General features: G+C 39.2%; 1 long non-coding RNA gene across 1 annotated transcript; it reads right to left on the bottom strand.

Moving 5' to 3' along the window:
- LOC109713182 lies at positions 3,797-6,072 on the bottom strand. Its single transcript, XR_002217059.1, has 3 exons — positions 5,990-6,072; positions 5,377-5,413; positions 3,797-4,033 (listed from the first exon to the last, which is right to left on the bottom strand). It is a non-coding gene; the product is annotated as an uncharacterized LOC109713182 (long non-coding RNA).

The raw sequence follows: 7,939 nt of genomic DNA, 5'->3' as shown, positions 1-7,939 counted from the left end.
CATCACCGAAAGATTGCCCGATCGTTGCATTGACTCGTCGGAATGACAACCCAACCCACGGAGCATTCTAGAGCAAGTCTGACCCAAAGCCTATCTCATTCGCTGTCCCAATACATTAATTTAATCCTATTGGGGCAGCTGCACAAATAGTGCGTCAAAATGGAAAGCTAAGATCCCAAAAATCACCGATTTGGCTCCCAGGGTGCCCCTTTCGGCACTGGAGCCACCTGCAACCATCTTGCAGTGACCAGAGGAGTCACACCTCACCCCAACACCAGCCAATAAGGCTACCACACTGCTGCAAACAGCAGCAACCAATGCGGTACGAAACCACTCCCGAAATCGCTCGATTTCTGCATTTCAGGGTTCTGTTAAGCTCCTAAGTGTACTGAGATACTCCGAAAGTCATGTGACCATCCTTGATATCCCCAAACACTCACTTTTGGGTGTCGGGACAACCGCACGCTAAGTGGTGCGATCCAAAAGCGAAATTCCCAAAATTCACCGTGTCGGGTTCTCGAAAATTACTGTTTTTGGATTTGGAACCCACCTAGGGCTCATCGCTGGTCCATGCCTCGCACCAATAAGGTCCCAACCAGCCAACATGGCTTCCCTACTGCTGCAACCATCAGCGACCACCCACTTCGCGAAAATGGAATCAAAACGCACACAAAAAATACACCTAAACCCCTATTCGTGTGCCGATCACCTTGAAATTCCAATTGTGGGATTCCAGGACCTCGAGCATCGGGTTCGAACTATTCCAACAAAGTCCCATACTGTCTGGGATAGCAACAACTCCCAACAAGTACAAAAGGATCAGTTACACGAAAATCTGTTGAACCGAATTTTCGAAGTCGCCGAAACAGGCTCTGAAACCCTTCCGCTGCTAATCTACCATCTTCGCACTTCGAGAATGGCAGTAGCAACCAGTCAACAAGGCATGGCGGGGTTCTCAGGCTATCCACAACACTAAAACACCAAAACCTACCAAATAACCTACATCCGTTCGGCGAATTTTCACCAACAACACCATGCGACCACAATTAACTCCGCAATGGCTCCCAGACCTTTGACGATCAGTCAAGAGGTCTCTAACAGTGATTACATGCTGTCCAAAGCAATGCACAGAGTCCACGTTTTGTAAAACATGCAAACAATACCACTGAAACATTAACGTTAATCAAACGATACATAAAATTGGGTTTCAAGCTCGTTACCCCGATCTGTGGTATAACGACAAAAGCCAACTCTCTCTCGAACTCTACTCTCACTATGCGCGCGCCTCACGCCTCGTCCCGACTCGGACCTCCAATGTCACCTGAAATGGGGAGGCTGAGAAACCAACAGAGGGTCTCCCAACGGGTACTGCAAACTGTCGAGGACGAGTGTACTCACTAGTAACCAAAAAGTAGCTAGGAACAATGATACAGTAGTAAATAAAAGTGAGGAAACAAGGTATATAAATGCAACTATCACTACTATACATCAACATGCGCCAACCGGACAATCAGTCCAGAATACCAAATCTAGAATTCGCCATGTCGGTCTAAGGACCTCAGGCAAGTGCCACGCCACTCTAATGGCATATAACCCTAGCATAAGCTCCTGGGCTCACGAGTCGGAAGTCCGAACACTTTTTCGAAAAAGAACACCATTGTGGTGGGCAAACTGCTGGTGTACGTGAAATGCATACGAGCAGTAGCGATCGATGCAAATATGATCAATAGCCATTGGCAAGTAGCCAACAATCAACCCCTCAGGGTGTGCCAACCGAATAGGTCATTAACCAGAATCTCAAACCGACCAACTAGGTCACAATGATGTCACATCATGTATAGAGATAGTCATCAACCACTCTACTCCTAAATCATAATAGACGAGTATAGAGATATAACCGAGTAGAGTAATATGTACTAAAGTCATATGGTGCTAGGCTCAACAGACGGGAATAATGCGAGAAATATAAAGAGAGAGGATGGAGGGAACGTCACCGAGCATGTAATATACTGAATCCCCAGTAGGTTGTATCGAACTTCAGTCAAATTGACCGAAGTGTGGTAATGGACCGTTTGTAGAGGTCCGTTAAATGTTTCGAATGCTTCGGAATAGTTTAAATAGGTGTTTGGACCTTGGAGAGCAAAGTTGGAAAAATTCCAAGCTAATCAGACTGGAAATGCCTTCGGCGGCCAGACCCTGGCTGTAGAGTCCGAACCCCGAACCCGCAAAAATTCGGGTTGAGCAAACTGTTAATTTTGTGAGGGGCCTTGGTGCAATTATCAATGGGGAGGCTTTATATAAGGGTTCCAAAGCCCTTAGTCCTCATTGCCTTCATTTGAGATCAAAAGAGAAAAGTTCTCTCTCGCTCTCTAGAACCTTCTCTCACTCTCCACTCTCTCCCTTCCTCTCTTTTTCTCTCTAGGGTTTGCCCCAAGAGTGGAGCTTGGAGGAGAAAAAAGCTTGCTTAGGGGTGAAGCTTGGCTCTCGTGCTTGAGTGGAGGAAAAAGCTAGAAGTTGAGGTGAGATTATCTGATTATGAGTTAGGGTTTGGTTTAGATTCCTTGTTTTGGTGGGTTTTGAGTTTTCTTAGAGTTCTAGAGCTTGTTTATGCTATGAAATTCCAAGAATAGTATGTGTTGGGTATTAAGTATAAAACCTAGGGTTAGAAATGGAGTTTGTGAAATATGAGATCTAACATGGGTTTGATCTCTTGTAGTCCTAATTGGAGTATAAACCGACGCGTTGGGAGACTTGGATTGGAATTCCGACAAGTCTGCGTCGAGTTGTTGAGGAAAACCTCTTTTCGGCTTCGTTTGCCGAGGGTCGCGAAAAATCGGCGACCATAATCGTGGGACTTTAGTTTTAGCCTTCCGGCATCACTACAAGGTGGGTGGTGCTATTCAAAATCATCGAATTTCTTATTATGTCTATGTCGCCTTTTTGAGCATATGTGTATACATGTGGCATTCATGCATTGTAGGGTTATTATGATATATCACTACACCAAAAGGGGCTTTTAGAGGCAGTTTAAACTGCCAGGAAAGATAACAAAAGTGCCAGGAAAGATTTTTTCCGACAGTTCTTTGTGGCACTCACAAATACCGGGTAAAACTCAGTCGGCAATTCTTTTGCTGGCACTTCTTCAAAACTGCCAGTAAATATTAAATAGCCGGCACTTTAAATTGCCAGTATATATACAAGTGCTGGCACTTAAAACGGCCAGATAAAATGTCTATTTCGGCACTCAAAAGTGCCCTCAAAAGAATCTATAGTGGCACTTAAAAGAGCCCGCTAAAATATCTATTTCGGCATTCACAACTGCCACTATACATATCTATTTCGGCGGTAAAAAGTGCCGGCTAATCTATCTATTTCGGCATTCACAACTGCCACTATATATATCTATAGTGGCAGTCAAAAGTGCCGGCTAAGATATCTATTTCGGCAATCAAAACTGCCACTATACATATCTATAGTGGTAGTCAAAAGTGCCGGCTAAGATATATATTTTGGCAATCAAAACTGCCATTTATTCAAAATTTCGGCAAAAAGATGCATTTGTAATGCATTATTATGCATGTTTTGAATAGAAATTTATGCATCCACAACGAAACAACAATTAACAATTAACCAATAAATATATCATACATGTAAATACAAAAGATTATGACAAATATGTATACGCATGCAAGTAACTTCAATCACAATAAGTTTTGCATAAAAAAATTAGAGAACAAAAAGTTAACTTCATAAACTTTCAAATTGTATATATCATATATTCGGCATCCATATTAAACCAAAAAAACTATGAGTTTAATCCCAACAACCAAATAGTAACAGTACTCCAAATATATATTTTCGTTATAGACAAAATGAAACAAAATGAAGCCTTCAATTGGTCCACAGGAAAAGATGGCTCCTCTGCGGGGATCATACAAAATGTTGAAGTGAGGCGTGGACGGGGCTGGATGAGGAGGTTCTTTATGTGCTGCTTAAGAGCATTGATATCTTTGCCAGATGGGTCCTTAGCAACCTATTTGGTAAAGACAAGAAGAAATTAAGCAACAAAATGATTCATCCAAACGAGCTCCAAAGGAAAACATATTTGAAATAAAAAGAGATTGAACATGAAAATAATGACTTCCAAACAAGATCCAGAAAATACAAAAAGCAGATCAAGATAACATGTCAAACCCTGTTAAGCAACATCTACAACAAGGGTACAAAGTTTGTTGGGTAATAAGAAACCTATACAGAATACAAGCAGTTTTTTGTATCATAAGATCAAAGTTATTCAATTCATATCCTTCAAATTTAATGCAATAATTAACATGATTGATAGTTCTCAACATTCGACGAAAAGTGAAGTGCAACCTAATCTATAAAGAACCTCAAATCTAATACAAGTTTTACTGGTAAGATTACGCTTTTCCTCAGCTAGCTAAGTGTTAAAAAGTGATTTCAATTGTCAACAAACTAGCCAATAGTAGACACGGATATAGGCATGACAATTAACCTAATTAGAGCAGGAAGTAGAACGAGAAGTTCTTTTACCCTCTTCTTTCCAATTTACTCTCTTTATACACTCGATATCTTAGGGTGTAAGGACGTGAATTTTTTTTCCAAATGTCAATCAAGAGCACAAAAAAGATCTGATTAAAACATGTAATTAAATCAGATTTCTCATGCTATATCTGAATCTATACTACGGGTATTGGACGTGTATCCATATGATTAATCTCTCGGGGCTGCTGTTTGAATACTTTGAGATGACTTGGTACTTAGAAACTGCATCTGAAATGCAAGATTGGCCCGTACAACTACAAAATTCTGTAACAATGTTAACTAAGAACTTCAGATAGGTGTGAAACTAGCAAATGGCAAAACCGCACATTAAAATTACTAACCACCCAACATCAGAGAAAATGAGTCGCATTTCATATGAAACATAAGCCAATTTTACCAAAGCCGGAGCCTTTGTAAGAAAATCCAGTAATTAACACAACACCAGTGCAAAGCAAACATCCCAGAACCAAATTAACCCATTTAATTTCGTAGTCCATTTTTGAGGCCTAATGAAGAGCTCCAAACAGGGAAGTTCAATAAAGCTTCAGGGTACACACCATACAATTTCATTTTCTATAGTCTTATACTTTTTGCGGATATCAAATTCGATGTTTTTATTTACTTTTCAAGTTATGTTGATATCATTCTCCGGAAATCGATTTATCTCTGCAGGAAAATTCTTAAGTAGAACATCTTGTAATGCCCCTTCATTGCAGAAGAAATATGAAAAGCACCTATATATTCTTCTAATTTCAGTTCAAAAAAAAAAAAAAAAATGAAATGAAAAACAACTAAAAGAAGTATACTCACATCGCAAAACTTCTCGAATCTCATAGTGCTCCACCTCCTGCAATTAAAAATCCCTATCATTACTCTTTATACACAATAATATAAGTGGAATAATGCGCCTATTACTATAAAAACATCCCCAATATTGGAATAATGATATTTGCAGTTCCAATTCTTAATCAATCAAAGACATATTGACAAGCCTGACCATTAGTCATTGCAGCTTTGAAGCAAAAGCACTAACAAGCTCTACTACCGGCTTTTCTTCAAACAATCTACTGCTTTAGGTACATACACAGTGCTTCTATTGGAGTAACAAGACATTAGCAGCACCAAATCCTATAAACAACCATTTAGCTTGTACTGTATAAATATAAGGAAAAAAAAAATTATATACTCCAGGTAACCCAAAAGGTCCTATCATGTGCTCTCCTGAAAGGATTGAGAGCGTGATATTGCCTACAATACGTGATATTGCCTACAACTAGCCTTTAAAGACTGTACATTTATCAACTAATTTTTTAGCATAGTAAAATTGATGCTATTATCTGTAGGTAAAGTAGATCAATTATGTAGAATTAACACATTGAGGTTTTGAGAAGCAACTATTCATTTAGAAAATGTGCTGACATACCTGATAGCTTAAAGAGACTTGAGAAGCAGCCTCTCTCCTTTCGTCTTTACAAATGCACTACCCCTTCAGACCTGACGTGAAGAAACTCTGCCATTGGAAAAGAAAAATAACAAGAAAATTAATTTACACACTAGAAATTTATAAATCAATCCTCACACAATATATTTTAATTTTCAAACCAAGATATCAACTTAAGAAAATTAACAAGTCATATATGTCAAGAAGACAAAAACCTCGAGAATTTATCCATTGACACCGACAAAAATAATTCCAATTTGTCCTTGTGTTAGATAATCCATTGTATTAACCAAATAAAGTGTAAAATAATTAATTTTCTACCAACTTATTGGCAACAATGACTGCAAGTACCTAGCCACACTCAAGTTAGAAATTTGCAAAGTAGATAGCTTTTAATTGCTTTATAGAAAGTACTAATTATATAAAAGTAGTCTCATTCACAGTAGCTCTTGATAATAAACAAGACATTTATTAGATAGATTTGATTAGGTTTAGACCACAAAATTGTTGCTCACAACCAATCACTGTTATAAGTCGAAGCCAACACCTTATCAATGGGATCTTAATATTTGGAGTGGTCTTTTATATGTTAACCTAAAGCATAATTTTCATTATGCTCTTTAAACATTTTAGTTCATCTTAATTGATTCACATCAAAGTCCCACAACCCGAACTGCAATGAAGTAAACAACAACCAACAGAGATACAAAGAAGCAGGAATATATCCATGAGTCCAGAAAAATATTCAGCCATTTAGTTGCATATGAAGGTTACCAACTAAAATGTTTCATTGAGACAAACAAATGTTTGGTGCCCTCTCTTTTCCCCTTACTTGCATGGCTTAGATTAGAAGCAAATCAAAATCAAAGTTAAATGCTAGTTTTTCTTCAACTAGCAATGAGGTTTAAGCCACACTTCAATTCCTAATTTAAATTCATCGCACAAGATCTTGCTCAGCCACTAGCAAAAAATGACAATTCTTTCCTGATTTTTTTAATCAGTTTTTGTGCTTTCAGGATAGGACTATAGTCTCGTTACATGTCCAGCTATATATAGTTGTTTTCTTGTTTTTCACATGTTTGGGTTTTAGAGCTGTCTTCTCTTCACAGTGTTGACATCAAGTGCCAGGTTCACCATGTATATGTAGTGCTCATATGTTTTTATCCTATCTATGTTACCACCAAAGAGATATGTTTCCCTGTAGTGGGAGCCGGCATCAGGCTCATCGTTCCACTAGCTGATCGTGCGAGGATCATCAGGGATCAATCCGCGCTGAGGGAACGGTACTAGGGATCGGAGAGGACATTGTCCGAGACATTTTTGTTGGTGGTTTTCCCGCACTCTTGATAATTGTTATCAAGGGTCACCCATTCGGCGGTCGGAGCCGCTTAATGTGGTGATCCGAGTACTACATGATTTACTTTTATTTTCGTCATTAAACGTACTATATATGTATACGTTACGATGGTCATTGTTCGTACATAAGTTGTACATTTGTACTAACGACGTCATTACTTAGTTGACTTATCATCTTCATAGCTTTGATGATATTTGTACTTGTATTTGTATTAGTATCCTCACATTCATGATGACATGTAATGTTGACCATGAGTAAGTAATGATAGTAATAGCAAAAGTGAAAGTAAAAGTAAATGGTCCTAGATGAGTTCCATCAGGTCGAACGCGGCGCGGATTACCGGGGCACCATCATATGTGAGGGGTGTCGTTAGGTGAAGCCGTGGGTTAGGGCGTGCCCGCTCGTTGACAGCGCATCCGGTTGAGGCCTCACGGCCGAACATCCCTCGATGGGAGTGTTCGCACACGCTTACTCGTGCTACCGTTCGTTCGTTTCAGGTAACAGGTGTACAGTGTTAAAAGTATTAAAGTTACGTTTCTAGAATGGGAGCTAGGAGACTAGTCTTAAAGTTATGT

This window comes from Ananas comosus, linkage group 7 (genome assembly GCF_001540865.1).
Source record: "Ananas comosus cultivar F153 linkage group 7, ASM154086v1, whole genome shotgun sequence".
Classification (NCBI taxonomy): domain Eukaryota; kingdom Viridiplantae; phylum Streptophyta; class Magnoliopsida; order Poales; family Bromeliaceae; genus Ananas; species Ananas comosus.
The sequence above is the reverse complement of the archived record's forward strand: the minus strand, read 5'-3'. Positions and strand labels throughout refer to the sequence as shown.